This window comes from Lycorma delicatula, chromosome 9 (assembly GCF_047948215.1).
Source record: "Lycorma delicatula isolate Av1 chromosome 9, ASM4794821v1, whole genome shotgun sequence".
In the NCBI taxonomy this organism is placed as follows: Eukaryota; Metazoa; Arthropoda; class Insecta; order Hemiptera; family Fulgoridae; genus Lycorma; species Lycorma delicatula.
In genome coordinates this window covers 85075754-85092600 of record NC_134463.1, presented here as the reverse complement: position 1 = coordinate 85092600, position 16847 = coordinate 85075754, and the positions used below count along the sequence as shown (strand labels likewise).

The 16847-nt window shown below is 30.3% G+C and overlaps 1 long non-coding RNA gene across 3 annotated transcripts in view; it reads left to right on the top strand.

Moving 5' to 3' along the window:
• The window catches only part of LOC142329909 (uncharacterized), a 66518-nt gene that overhangs the window by 22472 nt on the left and 27199 nt on the right, over window positions 1-16847 (top strand). For all 3 annotated transcript variants that reach the window (XR_012757618.1, XR_012757617.1, XR_012757619.1), the window contains exon 2: window positions 15934-16033. This is a non-coding gene — a long non-coding RNA (uncharacterized LOC142329909). The remainder of the gene's footprint in view (window positions 1-15933; window positions 16034-16847) is intronic.

Here is a 16847-nt window from a genome sequence, read left to right as displayed (position 1 = left end):
CAAAAATAATAAAACTTTTGTAATTTAAAAATAACAATGCGTCCAAAATGACTAAAAATTGGTTGACATTGAGTCAATATCAACATAAGTTGATATTGACATATTCAACAATCGATATAGACAGTGACAATCAATGTAGACAATACCTCTCAATATATACAACATTAAATTTAGTAAAAGATGTTTTCAATTTTCAATGTATCTCTTTTAAACGGTCTTCAACATGCGGAACAAATAACATGTAAACACTCCTGGACCAATAATAATAAATTGTGAAATTTTCAGCGAAATCGGTTAAGTAGTTTTAGATTATTAGGACACAAATAAAATGAAGATTGTCTTTTATTTATACATATAAATTAAATTTTTTATTACTTAACATAATGAATGGTGTGTAAAATGGTTTTGCACTAATACTATGTAGGCATTTTAGGGCATACATGTCCTAATTATTGCATAATATTAATTACCTCATATATGATTCTTTCCCCAATATAATCAAGTAGATATGTTATAGCAACCGGTATGAAGAATAAACATGCCTCTACTACTTTAATTAATACATTATCCTTCTGAAATAATCAAAAGAAAAACTTATTTAGGAATAAAAAAGTAAAAATAAAAAGTTTTTGAATTTTATTATTATGACAAAAAAAAATGTTAAGCTTTTGTTAATCAAAATACCTGTATAAAAAATTTTCATCCAGGATTTGAATCAGAAGAATGGATTAATAAATCTATTTCTACGTAAAGAGATGAGTACCTACAACACTATGAGTACAGGGGCTCTTGAAAATAGTGAGGTCTGCCTTCGTGGTAAAATTCCAGGTAAGGCCTGCTATTTCCCTCATCTCTACAGCATTAGTCTGGTAATCATTCTGGCATTATAATTTCTTGTTTTTTAGTTTATTATTATATGATTAAATTCTGGGTAAGACATGCTATTTATTCCCCTCATTCGGTAATCATTCTGGCATAACAACTTCTACTAGATTTTTGCCTTGTGTCCTTGGAAGCAAATGCTGGAGTAGATTTTTACCTTTGTAATAATACACTCACCCATTCATAATTTTATATATATAATGTAGAGTTGTGTAATGTTACAAATAAACTTTATATGAATAATATTGTTATTTTGACCTATCATGGATATTTCAGACAGTTGAATTTATTAAATTAATTAAACTATGATTACAGTTAATTAGTTAAAAGACCATAAGTAGAATGAAACAGAGCTATGTAAATTTAAGCTTTAAAAGATGATAATTTTTTATTGAACCCTGAACTGTCTCAGCTTCCTATAGATGAATTACCAGTCCTTATTAATTTCTGCAGTATATCAGAAAGAATGTGCAAAATGAAATGGTTTCTTATCTTCTTTTTATTCAAATTCTGGAACCTTCAGATTGTCTGATAAGATTTTAAAATTTTGCTAAACTTAGTATATGAGATCAACAAAACCTTAAAAGGTCAACAGAATATAATTTGTGAGATCAGACATTTAATAATTGGCCATTTTTTTTTTAAATTACACGATTGGTAGCATCAGAACATGATAACCATTTCAATGAATAACATGAAACCTTATCTCTCAGAAATATTTCTTGTGAAACTTTAATGAGTTGATAAGAAAATTATCACCTGTTGATAAGGATTCTGTATTAGTTACATTGGTTTCCAAGGTTTAGTTTGATATAAACATGTGATTATATTTATTGAACATTATCAGTTTAGTTATTGTATAGACCAAAATTAAATATAAAAACACCAAGTTAAATTTAAGGATGTCATTAGAATTAAGGTACATATTAAAATTTTGTGGCATGTAACATAAACAATCTTGCTGTAATTGGAGTTCATGTCTTGATTTTATGGTTTCAGGATAGAATTGTGTTTAAAACTCCTCCTTCCTACCCACAGCAGTTACACTGTAGTGTAGTTAATTACTGTGGAGGTTGAAATACATATGGAGTGCCTTTATACATAATGAAATCCAATTTGTCTAACTGTAGGGGCTCATTAGGATCTTTCTATCTTATCTTATTACCACTGGTTGATAAATATTCAATATTAGTTCCAGTAGTTTCCTTTTTACATTAATCTCTAATTACAATCATTTAATATTATGAATTTATTAAGTATGCAGACCAAATTAAATTTTAAAAACAAATTAAATGTCATTAAAATAAAGATATACACTGAAAGTTTGTGGCATGTAACATAAATAATCTTGCTGTAACTGAAGTTCTCTTCTTGATTTTACTGTTTCAGGCTAATATTGTGTTTAAAATTCCTCCTGTCCAGAGCAGTGCAGTTAAATAGTACATGTGGTTCTCCTTTGGAAGAAATCTAGGGTTTTAAAATTATTCCAGTAGATATGGTTGAGGTAGTCTATAACAAATTGTATATTTTTATTCAAGCTACACTGCATTAGAATTTGAAAAAAATATTATTTCTAAAAGTGTTTAATATATCTCAGTATTCTACATTAATGAAAAAAATTTTTATTTTTGTCTAGATCAAAAGGGGAGGTTTATCTTACATCATATTGCATAAATATAATTGTCTTTACCTGAACAATGAAATATATTGATAAACATAAAAATAATGTAACCATATAATTATGTGAAAAGGCAATCCCTTGAATTCCTTTATTAACAACATTTCTCTTCCTGTTGGGAAAAAAATCATATTTTATTACTGAGCTTATTTGCTATTTGTTAATCATTTTAATGATTATAATTGTAATATTCAAAATTATTAATACCATTGTTGAAATTCATAAATTTTAAGAGACAGATTGATAATGGTTAGAAGCCATTAAATAGTATTACTCTTTAAAGCAGCGTTTCTCAACCTTTCAGTATTTGCGATCCAATTTTCAATCATAATTTTCACCGCGCCTCCCTCTCATACAATAAAAATCTATTTTGAGTATTTTGAAGCTTAAGTTAGACTGTGACCTTAATTATAAATTGTCAAGAATAAGTAAATTTATTGATATTTGGCAACAACTGCTGCATTGACAAGACCAGAAATGGTGCTTCTGTATTGCTCTGTCTTACATCCACCATATCGGACATTCTCGCAGCTTCGCAAGAAGTTCCAATTTGTATTGAATAACTGGAAAGAGGATCCCGTATAATGGAATTTTTTAAATTTGAAGCATAAACTAGTACCACTAAGTGAGTGGTAGAACCGATAGAACTATATAAAAAGAAACACCACATGCATGCGCAGAGAAAAGTGAAAGAGTAGGGATAAAACACTGCCCTACCATCACGATTATAGTCGCAGAAGCGTACAATGGTTTTATTTAGTTCCCAGCATCTCATTCTGCAGCACTAGAGTATGCTTCAATATTGAATATTTAGTTGTATTTTACACCAAAGGATCCCCTATCCAGTTATATAGAGATCAGTGTCTCGAACATTCTGGAACATCTGCACAAACGTGTATAAATGCTGCACCTTGTTCAATTCCAGCCAGTCTCAATCTATTCAATCCTTCTATCGCTACCAAATCTATCGTGAATGTATATGTTATGTTAATTGCAATTCACGGTATTAAATATTCATGGCAGTAGATTTATACAGAATCATTGATTACATTTTTAAGTGGGCGTAAGTGAATATTAGATGATAGTGAAGCATCAAGAAATACACAGATAAGTGTGGTTCTGAAAATAAAATGAAGAAAATATTCTCAAAAATACTTAAATAATGTGTTTACTAGTACTGAAGTAAATGAAGAAGAAAGACTCCTGTGTGTCATTTGCTGTAAAATTTTGGCAGCAGACAGCATGAAACCTAAACAATAAACTTAAACAACATTTGGAACACTTCACAGTGAGTACTTTAACAAACCCTGAGAATTCGTATAATTAATATTAAAATCATATGAAAAGCAAACAACATTTTTAAAAAAAAGTTTTGTCTGTGAATGAAAAAGCTTTACTTGCCTCTTGTAAAGTTTCATATAAAATAGCCGGATGTAAAAAGTCTCACACCATTGGTGAAGAGCTTATTTTACCAGCTGTAATTGATATTGTAGAAACTGTGTTGGGAGATAATTTTGCCGAAAAATTGCAGTCCATATCTCTATTAAATGATACTGTTGCCCATTAAATTGGTAGTATAACTGAAGATGTACAGTATCAGCTTTTCGGGAAGTTGCATGAAAAATTGTTTTCAATTCAGCTTGATGAGGCAACACATAGCAATAAAGATACTCATTTCATTGGCTATGTTCAATTTTGTGATGGTATGTCAGCAGTAGAAGAACTACTTTTCTGCAAACTAATAGAACTCAAAGCAACAGCACTTACATTATTTGCTATCTTAAATGATTTTATAAATGAGGCAAAACATAGAGTGGAAAAATTGCATTGGAATATGCACTGATGGTGCTCGTTCAATATCTGAAATATTCCAAAGTATACAAGCACTTGTGAAATAAAAATCTCCATGGTGTCTCTGAACACATTGCATGATCCACAGAGAAGCTCTGCTTCCAAAAAATGAGTCCTGATCTGAATATTGTGCTAACAACTGTTGTAACCGTAGTAAATTATATAAAAATGAGACTCCTAAAATCAAGAATCTTTTCTACTCTTTGTAAAGACGTGGGTGTAGTACATTCAGCATTACTATTTTATCGCAAGGTTATCACATGGGAAATGTTTGCAATGTGTTTATGAACTTAGAAATATAATCGCCATTTTTCTAGAAGAGGAAAATCGACCGGAATCCGAGAAGTTTTGAGATAGTTTATTTGTGATGGAATTGAGCTTTTTGGTCGACATATTTGAGAAATTAAATACCTTGAATCTTTAACTCCAAGGAGCAAATACATATATGTTAGTTAGATAAAGTTAATGCTTTTTGTAGAAAATTGGAATTGCGGAGCAGAAATTTAAAGCAAAAAACCTAAAAATGTGTTAAAACTTACAAGGCTGAAGAACAATATGTGAAAATTGTTTTTGTAACCATTTAAAATCATTTAGTCATGCCGGCAAAGAATTTAAAAAAGTATTTTCTTGCTTACAACAACTTGGTAGCAAGTTACGATTGGGTTAGGGATCCACTTCAACATACTCCCAAAGGACTCTCAACTGCTGAAGAAGAAATCTTCATACACTTCATGGCAAATGGCAAAATCAAAAGACAACTTAGTAATAAATTACTCTTTGAATTTTGGGCAGGGATAGATGATGAGTTTTCTGCACTGAAAACAAGAGCATTTCGTATACTATTACCATTTTTAACATCCTATCTTTGCGAAACTGGATTTTCTGTAGGGGCTGCTTTGAAGACAAAATATACTTGTAGATCTCAGCTAAATACAGAAAAAGAACTGAGAATGTCCATTTGTAATATTAAACTTTCTTTGGAAAAACTTTGCATTGCAAGACAGGCCCAAGGGAGTCAGTAATAATTATTAAACATGTTTTTAATTTAGTATTGATAAGTTAATTATTAAATACATTGTGCAGTACCAATACAATCCTATTTATAAGTGTATTGTCAGTGTAAATGTGTATTTTATTGTTTATTATGTCAAAATGTATTTTGTTTTGCTTTTCTTTCAGTAAATTAATACATTTTTTAATAATATTTACTTTTCGATATGCTTGTGCTCTCCATTTAGTGCTATCACGCCCCCGTAGTGGGGCACACCCCACAGGTTAGAAACATTGCTTTAAAGCTATACCCTACATTGTTTAATTTAGGCATTATACAAAAATTTTTTATTTAAATATTGCTTTAACTGATAGCATTTTACCTTAATTTACTTACACCTTCAGTTTTTATGATGCTACTCCCTGAGATGTATTACTTGCTGTGGAACAATCGTATTATAAAATGTTTAGAGCCTTACCCAAGATCAAATGTAAATATACTACTTGTATACTTTTTAAAAGCTAGACTGTGAGAAACTGTGATAGAGAGCTAAAAAGAAAATTTGTTTAGACAAACATTTTACAAATATTCTCATATATTATTAAGTTTTGAAGAATATTAATGTGTCGAGACAGAAATAAAATTTTCTAATCGATTGGAAAAGAAAGTCATTAAAAAAAACAATAGAAATTTAAAGTTGAATATTCAACCATATTTTTCTACTTCTAAGTTGGTTCTTGTCTTTAAGCACAATTTAGATACTCTGAAAAAATACAATATTCGGCATTAGGTGTTAGCTAATTTTCGCGGATAAGTGGATTATTAAATTTTTGAGTTAAGTCTTGAGAAGAGATTTCTTTTTCGCCCATTTCATTGCATAGTTTTGCAAACAGCTTATTTTGTAACGGTCGACTTTTAATAAAATTAACCATTTTTACAGCTTTAAAAAGTTTGTTTGAGATTTTCATATGGCATATTTTTTATGGCAAGAGCATGTCTGTGAAGGAAGCAGTGCATCCACTCTGCCCTTGGTATAAGACGATCTTCTAATTTTTTCAGAAATCTACTGTTCTTTTCTGTTGTTGCCTTTGCACCATCACTACATACTGCAATATGTTTTGTCCAATCTATGCTATAATTTTAAGTAGCTCCATAAAAAACATCAAAAAGATATTATCTTATTCCATGACCAGGTATTGATTTGCTAAACAGCATAGTTTCTTTGATTGATCCGTCTCTGTCGCATTTATAAACAAATTGTAAGAATTGAGAAATGTTTGCCTCATCTGTTGATTGATCAAATTGAATACTAAAAAATTCATTTGAACTCGCTTGCTGAATTATCTGATCGCAAACATCGGCAGCCGTGTCATCGAACGGGTTCGAATGGCTGGTCTCCCCATTCGGTACGTTACGACTCAAAAATACCTGGATGTTAGCCTTGATGAGAATTTTCGGTTCAAGGAACATCTACGGTATTTAGCAAAAAAGGCCATAGATGCTTTTTATGGAATCCGTTGAGTCATTCATCCCGCATGGAGTTTGAGTTACCGTATCATGCGTATCCTTTACAAAGGTGTCAGCGAAGCTTTTATGCTGGATGCTGCGCCTGTCTGGGCTCACCGCACGGTTCTTAGGTATTGTGCGGACATTTTGCTGCGGGCCCAGCGACTCCTCTTGCTGGCTGCCATAGGCGGCTAGAGAACAGTCTCGCGGGAGGCAGTCTGTGTTGTAGCCGGAGTCAAACCAATAGATATCTTGGCTAATGAGGGTAAGGAAAGCTACATTTCCAAGGTAAATAACCTATTGACATCAGAACAAAAGCAAGAGATTGAAGACCGGGGCCTTGCGTCTCGGCAGGTCAAGTGGGATGAATCCCCCACAGGTCGCACACGCATGGCATATTTCCTATAGTGTCTAATTTAGGTGCGATTAGTTGGTCTCCCCCAATCTGTACATCATACAGTTTCTCTCCGGGCATGGTGCCTTTCGGGCGAGTTTGGCTAGGTTTCGTTTAGTAATTCGAATCAATGACCGGATTATGGGACTAATGATACAGTGGAAAACATCCTCTACGTCTGTCCCCGATAAGAGATCGAACGTTCACGAGCTGTTAGGGAACTTGAGAGAATACAGTCCTTTCTGGATCTCCGTACCAACCTGGATGATCCGCGAGAAATGGTCTATAGTGGCTGGTTTTCTTCGCGCCCTTGCGGTGTGTAGTCTGCAAAGGGAGTTTGATTGAAGTACTCGATCGTGGTAGGATCCCGGGTGGCTAGGGTTCCGGCTTAGGCATTGGATTGGTGGAGGTAGGCACATTGGCATCATGCCACAGTTATATTGATATTGTTTATGATTCGATTTGGGGCTCTCGCTGGTGGGGGTGACTGCGCTGCCGGAGTATGGTGCCACACCGGCGGCATCCCGACCAAGGCCTGGCTGATGAGTGTGGCCTGTGCTGCAGTGTCTAAAGACGACCTCCGTTAAAGCCCCTTAGAGCTTGGATCGGAGGGGGTGGTGTGGCGACCGGTAATAAGGTGTATGTCTTCCTCCAACGGGGTTGGGGTGTCATTGTATAATCTTGTCTTTTACCAATCGATTCATTGGATGTAGATTGCTCATTTCGTCTTTTCACAAGTTTATCCATTTTTCAAAAGAATCTAATTGAAAAATAAAAAACAATTGTTCAGTTTTACCGCACCCTAAAAAAATCGAAATCTCAATTATTATTATTTTCAATGATAAAACCCGTTTAAAAACATAAATAATGGCACCAGTTGCACGCTTCACATTAGAAATTAAACTGACGTTCTGCAATCACTTACGCCTCTTTTATACTGGTGAGAGCAAGACGTGTTCGAGCATGACGCTCTCGCAACGAATATTATGCAAAGCAGACTAAATTACAAGGTGCACGTCAAGTTGGAACATGTAAATTGCTCATGTTTGTTCAACATGCAAGTTCATATCTGTCGCGAAATGTTGTTCATATCAACGTAGCTAAATAGTTTTAACAAGGATCTTTGGATTGCGGCTGGAGGGTCGCAAAATATTCATTATATACTTTTCGAGGGGTCGTGGAGCTAAAAAGGTTGAGAGTCACTGACAGAGAATTGTTAAAATTAAAAAATATATATTGTTAATGTGGATTTTCAATTTAAAGGCTTCATCTATCGATTACTCATCAAAAAAGAGTCGAGTAGATCATTAAAACGGAAAAAATTAGCCTGTGATATTAAAAGTGTTCCTGTAAGTTGTATTTGCATTAGTTTCATTTTGTAACAAGTTTCTGTTAAAAAGGGTAAACCGATTAAAGCTTGATTTCTACGCCGACTATAACTATGGGAAACCATAATGTTACTTCGACCGAAATGAAACCAATGTTAAATGATTCTAGTATGAAATGATGACCAATATTCTGTATTTCTTTCTGCTTATTTTCAGGTTTTAGAGTATTTAGTTGAGTCCGTAGTTCTTTTTTAACGATTCCGTTTTGGTTAACCGCCTTCGTAATTCATTATGAAAGTGATGAACGTAACGTTGAAGTTTAGGTTAATTTAGATTTATGTTTTTTTGCTGTAGCTTTTCATTGTTTTTTTCCGTTAAATTATTTAGTCAGCTTCCGTTTTCATCGTTTGTTAGTGGAATTTCTGTTTTATTTAACTGGTAATATTATTACTAAGTTTTTCTTCTAAAACTAATGAAAAGTTTCCATTTTTGTTGTGGTTAAATAGTATTGTCAAGACAGCGTAACATTTCTTAAACAGAAAGTTTTATTAACTTAAATTTTTTTTTATTTGAAGAAAGTAATTCTGTTTAAAAATAATATTATTTTTCAAAAGTTTCCTCTTTCAGGATTCATAATCTTATTAGGTTAAAAAAAGAGTGTGGTTTTGTACAAGGAGCAAGATTTGTTTTTAGAAAATCCAAGGGCATTATAATTGTTTGGCCATAATAATTGGCGTAATTTTTAACTAAATTTTCTTAGATTCTTTTATTAAGATTTTCTTATAAATATTAAATTCAAAATTCTGTAAATTTTCTTAATAATTTTCATATATTTATATCTTTCTTAATGTTTTCCAAAACATAACTAACAAATTTTTGCCCATTTTTAAAAATGCGTATCATGCTAATCCAGTATATTCAAGAAATCAGCTTCCATAATTGAAAATTTAAGTCCCAGCAGTAGTGGTGGAAAGATTAAAAAATAAGACTTGAAACAAATAAAATTCCTTTAACTCATAAAACACAAGAGATTTGTTTAATGAGGTATTATGTTAATACTTTTCACTGGTTATTTGGAATATAAGACAAAAATTAAAGTCCTGTAATGTCTGACCTATTTTCAACATTTTTGTAAATTACCATTTCTATGGTACATCCTAACAGAATGGCCTTATTCTTGGTTATATACAATTATGGACTCAGTTTCAATACTTCTCATGATAAAATATGTTAATCAGAGGATTACTGGCATGAGATAGAAACAGACATTAAAGGCCAGAAATTTAAGCAATGGCCTAACCTTAATATTTAATATTAACTAGGCAAGCGAAGCTAATGCTTGGTTTTGTTTGCTGATATAAGAAGTTCAGTTCATGAAATGGTTAGTTACTGCATGTGAATGGGATTATGTAGAAATGTAAATAAGCTCAACTCTATAGTAATGTAAAGATCGATTGACTCTCAACTCCAGGATAGTCACACTTCTGAAGACAACTTTTGAGGAAAAATTAATGCTTTTTTTCATGTTTCCGAATCTTAACTAGTCATTCTTTAAAATATAAACTTTATTTTTAGTTTCATACCTTAATATAAAAAACATTAGACCTGAGTCTGTTTTTATAATAATTACCCTGTTCTGGTGTAAAAGGTCCTATGCGTAAGTCCCCATTCAAGTAAAATTGTATGTATGGTGATTGTGATGAATTGTTTCAAATGGGTTTGAAGTTATTTGAAGTTTTAAACAAATTATAAATATTCTAGTTTTTTATATTTGATAATTTTAGTTAAGATAACACAAGATCTCTAGCCAGTAATATTTAACTGTTTTTTATTTTGTGTTTTAAGAATGATCAGAAATAAAAATGGTGATTGTTATTTTAATATCCATCTATGTTTCGCCAAGTATCTTTACATGGTATAACATAGTGATTGTTACCGTTAGCATGATATATAGTACTGATTACACTTTACAATATGGTAGTAATGTTAATTAGCTGCTTTACTTCATTTAACAAGATGCCAGGTTTGAGAAGTTTATGTTATTTTCACATGTTTAGTGAGAATTTTGATTTGTGCAGTATTAGATTAAATTGACAGACAAGCATGTATTCGGTTGAAGAAAAACTTGTTGCTAGTACTTGGGTTCATGGATGTAGAGACAGAATTAAAACTATATAAACATAACAAACTCAATGACCATTTTGGTAAGGAAGCTCTATTAAAAATAACATTCTTAAAGTGGGAAAAAAAACCTTTTCCAGCAGGTCAGTCCTTGGTTTGAAACAGTCTGGATATCCTTCCAGTCAATTGAATAGCTCTTATATTGCTGAGGAATGCTGTATCATATTCTCTAATTTGACCTGGAAAAAGATCTTCAGGGGTAAATATTCCCAAACATAGAAACGTTTGTCCTTTCCCAATATTCAATCACTAAACCAGTTTTCTTCTCTGACAAGTGTGCCATTATCTATCTAATAGATCTTGGGATATATGTTTCCAGAAACATATATTTTCCTTACACCAGTGTAAGGAAAATCTCCACTTGTGAAGAGCACATGCATTAATGTAGGCAGCAATATCTGATAGGTCCATACTTTTTTGATGGAAGTTTTAACAGCTTTTCATATCTTAACATGCTTGAAGATTAACTCCTCAACTTCAAATGATAGGTACAAAATCAACTGCTACTTTACAGCAAAATAGAATGCCAGCTCATTATACCTAGTCGGTAAGAAACTTTTTAGATGAAGAAAAGAACACTTTGAAGGCAGTGAATTGGTGAGGCTTAGAAATTCACTGGCCGCCTAGAGATCCAGACCTAAGAAATTTAGATTTTGCCCTTTGTGGTATAGTGAAAGAAGAATTCTCCCATTGGAAACTAAGGAAATTAATGAGCGGAAAAGTGATGTCAGAGATTGCCATTACAATGGATTTTTCAACATGGAAGATACACAATTTGTAACTAATAGAATTTTGGGTAGATTGATTACATCATACTGATGTAATTTAAAATAAGTTTTATTTGTAAAAGTATTGAATAAACTAACGGCAAACAGTTCATATGTATTTCTTTATATGGAAAGGGACTTTCTTGTTGTGTTGTTCATAGTTATTTAGTTATTTTTAAAAAAATATTTTTTTTACCTGTATATACATCGGTGATGATTGATAATATATTTCAAATAGTTTTTCATCATTTTATGTTCTTTTTCAGCAACTTTTACATCATTATAATTTTTACTTATTATATTTTGATATTTTTTTGGAATACTATGATTCATTTCTTTAATTGATAGTGAAAGTAATTTGATTTCAGTAGCGACCATATGCATTGAACTAAATGTTGCTACGTATGAAATAAACATATAATTTATAATATGTACAGAAAATAATACTTGTAAAAAATATACAATGAAATATATTATTAATCCAAGACCCTTAAAATTTATAGGATAATATAACGGGTAAGGCAGAGGTAAGTTGGTTATATATACCTCATTTATATTTTTTTGAAATAATATAATTAGTGTAGAAATTAATGCAACCAAATTTCTAGTATCGTAAAATAAATGTACGTTACAATAAAAAAATTTGCTACATTTAATTTGTTCATTTTCAAACAATTTTAGTATAATTTTCCTTTTTTTTGAAAATTTATAAGGATATTTGAAAAATCCATTTTCAATCATATCTATGGTTAAAAAATAATTATTCCATGATATTAAAAAAACTGTTGAATACATTCCAGTATTTGCTATTGGTATAATATTTTTAATCACATTCATTCTTTTGTCCAAATTATTCCAGTTGTTAAGCATATCCACCATACTATTTATAATTATTACTATAAATAACAAATTGTAAATTACTACACGTAAACCTGGTGTGCCTTCTTTTAGAGTGTAGCCTAAGTATATTATAGAGTTTTTTAGTTTCTTTGAAACTTCCATACTGCAGCACAGTGCGGTTTTATACCTGTAATATTAAAAACAAAATGCAATTGTTATAAAACATAATTAAGTAATTATTAATTTATAAGTGAGTTCTTAGTTCTTAAAAGATTTTTCTAATGAAAGTTCTAATATGTGTTGTATGCAAAATCTCTAAATATTTTCTTATGTTTTCGCATGTACGGTATAATGTTATTCATATAACATAATTTATCTGTGGTTAGTATTGTAATTTTTAGGATTACATGAAATTATTATAGGTGCTCTTATTAACTAGTGAGATTGATTTGTTTCTTCTGAATGTATTTGTGTTTATAGATGTTAAATGTATTGTCAGTTTGTTGCTTTGTTTTTTCATGTAGGTGCTTGTTTACGTGCTAGAAACTGTAATCATTTCATTATGTTCTGTATTTATTTTGAATTAATTTTCAACTATGAGATGATATAGTAAGAAATTGAAGAGAAGAAATCGTTTTTGTATTATAGGGTGGTTTGATGAGTTTTAATGGACTTATACTCAAACATAAAAAAATAATTTTGAATTACATGTTGACTAAAAAGTTTTAATTTTGTAGAAATAAAAAAATATAATAGCAGTAAAATTTACTTAGATCAGAAAATTTATAAAAAGAAGCTATAAATAAAGCTGTAAATGTAGTTCAGAGTTTTAAATTTTAGTCTAACAAATTTAAAATAGTTTCTCTATTTTACTCATAATGTCATCTAGAACAGCATCATTTCCTTTGGTATCTTTATTTCTTTATATTACACATAACAATATAAACAGGGCAAAAAAATGTTATTAGAAGATAGTTTTCCAGGTGGCTGGAGCATCACTTTATGACATGATTTAATCTGTGTTCCTGTGTTTGTGTTCTAATTAAGTTTAATTGTTATATATTAGACAAGAATAAAATTATTCATTGTAGCATTAATTCTAATAATATAATATACGTTAATAAATTTAGAGACAAACGTATTAGGAGTTTTACTTTGTCCTTGCCCATTACAGTAAGCAGCATTATTCATTTTAAATTATCTTTTATTTATGTGAAGAGGAATAGTTTGTTTCCAGAGGAAATCTATAATAGCTATGAAAATATTATACACATATGAATGCTAGTCTTATAAACAACTTAAAAAGACTATTTTTAAATGTATTAAATGATCAGGTTGACGTGTGATTTTGAGGTTTGTGCATGGTGACATTAAATGGAAGTTTTGAAATATGCAAAGAATACAAGATATGAGCAGAAATTGGATCTTCCTCATGAAATGTGTATTCACAACTATCATTTTATCACTATTATTTAAAAATCATGTGTATTTATTAGGAATGTACTTTATTAATTCCTTAAGAAGATCGTGATAGAATTTGATAAAATAGTATTATATAATTTTATTTAGTATACATTTTTGTTTTGTTATACAGTATGTCCAAACGTCTGTAATGGTTGAATAACTTTTAATCAGACAAAGATAGAAAATTTAGATTCGGCATAAAAAAGACCTGTAAAAATATGTGTCAGATTTTTAGGACACTTAAAATTTTAGGGCATTTTTTAGGATACATAAGTACATTGGCCCCTTTGCCTAGTATTATTTGGGGGAGTGTAATTAAACATTTTAAATGTTAACTTTTGTTAAATATTACCACTCTCTAAGCTTCTCATATAGTAAAAAAAAAATTGTAAATATAAAGGTTGCAATCTTGTCCTATTACAAAATGGTGACCGGTCGATTGTCCAAAACATCTAACCTAGCCTATTTCAATTCTTTCAGTCAAGTTTCTTTTCGATATCTTTCCTTCACATGCTATTTTCACAGCAAGATATACTAATATCAAGAATTTTTTTTGTATTCACTGATCATATTAGGTAACTATCTCACTACAACCTGTTACTAATTCATTTTATATTAATATTTTCTGTCCCACATTGGCTAATATGTAAATTTATTAAAAATTCAGTTTAATATTGTACAGATGTAAGTGATGGAAGGTCAAAGAAAGAAAGAAAGTGATAATGTTTCACATTTGCTATTAAATTGACTTTTTGCAAAACCTTATTTTACTAAGTGAACAGATATTTTCAGTTAATATCGAATATACTTTTGTTCTATTATCAGCAACAGCAGTGAAATGAAGTGAACATCATACCCCATCATTGAAAGTAGTGAATGAAGGGAAAGAGGAAATTTTAAATCCTAAATGAAAAAAATTGAAGAAGTGATTGCTTGGACTTTTTGGAAATTTTACTTTTTTATTTTGGGTCAAGATAACAACCTGTAGTTCTCTCATTTGCTCTTAATTAGGTGAAACCTTTAACGTGAAAATTAATGAAGTTTACATTTCAAATGTCTATATTTTCTTTCCAAAAGGATATTAAATGGTGAGGAGCAAATTTACTTCATATAACTACAAACCTTTTTTATTCATATACATTTATAAATTCTTGGTTTTGAATTATCAGTTCAAAAATTATTTAACCACTTTTGAAATTTTTGAATATACTGAACATTTATTTTTAAATTGAAATAAATCATGTAATGAAAAACAGAAAATTTTGTACAATGAAAAGGTAAAACTTGAATACACTTGGATAAACCCAAAATGACTACTAATCTTTCTTCACCAACCTTCCTTCACTTTAAAATTTGATAAAGAAATTATTTTCAAGCAAGGATAATTTAATTATTATTTTCATGTAATGTATGCAGCCAGATATAGAAGCTCCTGAAGCTTTTTATCTTGCAAATTATAATTATATAATAAAAATATATTGTTTTTTAGGTAATTTATAGTAAACTTTTTCCATTTTTTTCAGTTAATAGAAAATATAGTACTTAAAAAATGATAGTAATGACTTACAGTATTAGTGTTGTAGAAGAAGAAATGTTTTGTAAAACCAAATTTCTTCATAAAAGAAAGATTTGTAATATTATCTTCTTTTTGTAGTTGTTTCTTGGATGAAATCCGTGAATTTACTGAAGTAAAGCATACTATACCTGATGTTCTGTATATATACTTGATTTAAGTATTAATGTACTTGTAGTAGGGAATTGTTGAATCATGTCATTTTTTTTTTCTGTATTATTATTTATAGTCTGTTTTGTGTACTTTGTGCCAGTTTACATTTCTTGTAGCGTAAGTTATTCTTTAAATAACTTACAACAATAGACAGGAATATTTTTATCAGCTACAGTAAATAAAAAAAAGGTTTATTCTAAAAACAGATCATCAAAATTTGTTGTTTCCTTACTTTATTTGTTTGCATCATATTCTATCTTGAGCACACTTCTTCTGTTTCTTTTTGTACTATTTGAATAGATGAAATAAATATATTTTATTCTAGGGGGAAAAATGATAAGTAGAAGAAGAAAGGACTGAGCAAAGTACTATAACTTTGGTCTACAGATTGAGCCAACATGCTGTGACTGACTTCCCTAACTGCTGTAAGTTTTGTTAAGCTCTTCTCGATTTTAATAAATCTATCTTTATTATTTAAAAAAAAAAAATTATTATACTTTTAATGCTGAAATGATACAAACCCAATATAAAGTATGGGAAAAAAGTATGTATACACATGTATTGTATTATTAAAGGATAACAATTTTGATAATATTTATATATATATAAACTAGATAATTAATGGTTATTGCTTTCTTCCTTATTTTATTGAATCATAGGAAATATTTTCTGTTTATCTCTTTTTTATGTATAAATTTATAATTTTTTACAGATTAGAATATATATTTATTTGTAATAATCATTTTTTTATAGTTAACGAATAGTAACTCACCCTTTTTTTTCCTGGTGGTAATGCCAGATTTAACACTGTTTCTTCAGGTTTTTAATTTGTATTTCAACTTCGTTTACTGTAGTATTCTATCTTTTTACTGTTTAGCCTCTGGTAATTATCTTTCAGATAATACTTCAGGGGATGAATGAGGATGATATGTATGAGTGTAAATGAAGTGTAGTCTTGTACAGTTTCAGTTCGACCATTCCTGAGATGTGTGGTTAATTGAAACCCAACTACCAAAGAACACCAGTATCCACGATCTAGTATACAAATCCGTGTAAAAATTACTGACTTTACTAGGACTTGAACGCTGGAACTCACAACTTCCAAATCAGCTGATTTGGGAAGAAGTGTTCACTACTAGTGGTGAACCAACCTGGTGGAATTTACTGTAGTACAGGAAATAAAACCAAACCATGATGCGGAAGGCATCATTAAAAGGAAAAAACTACTTTAAAGTTCTT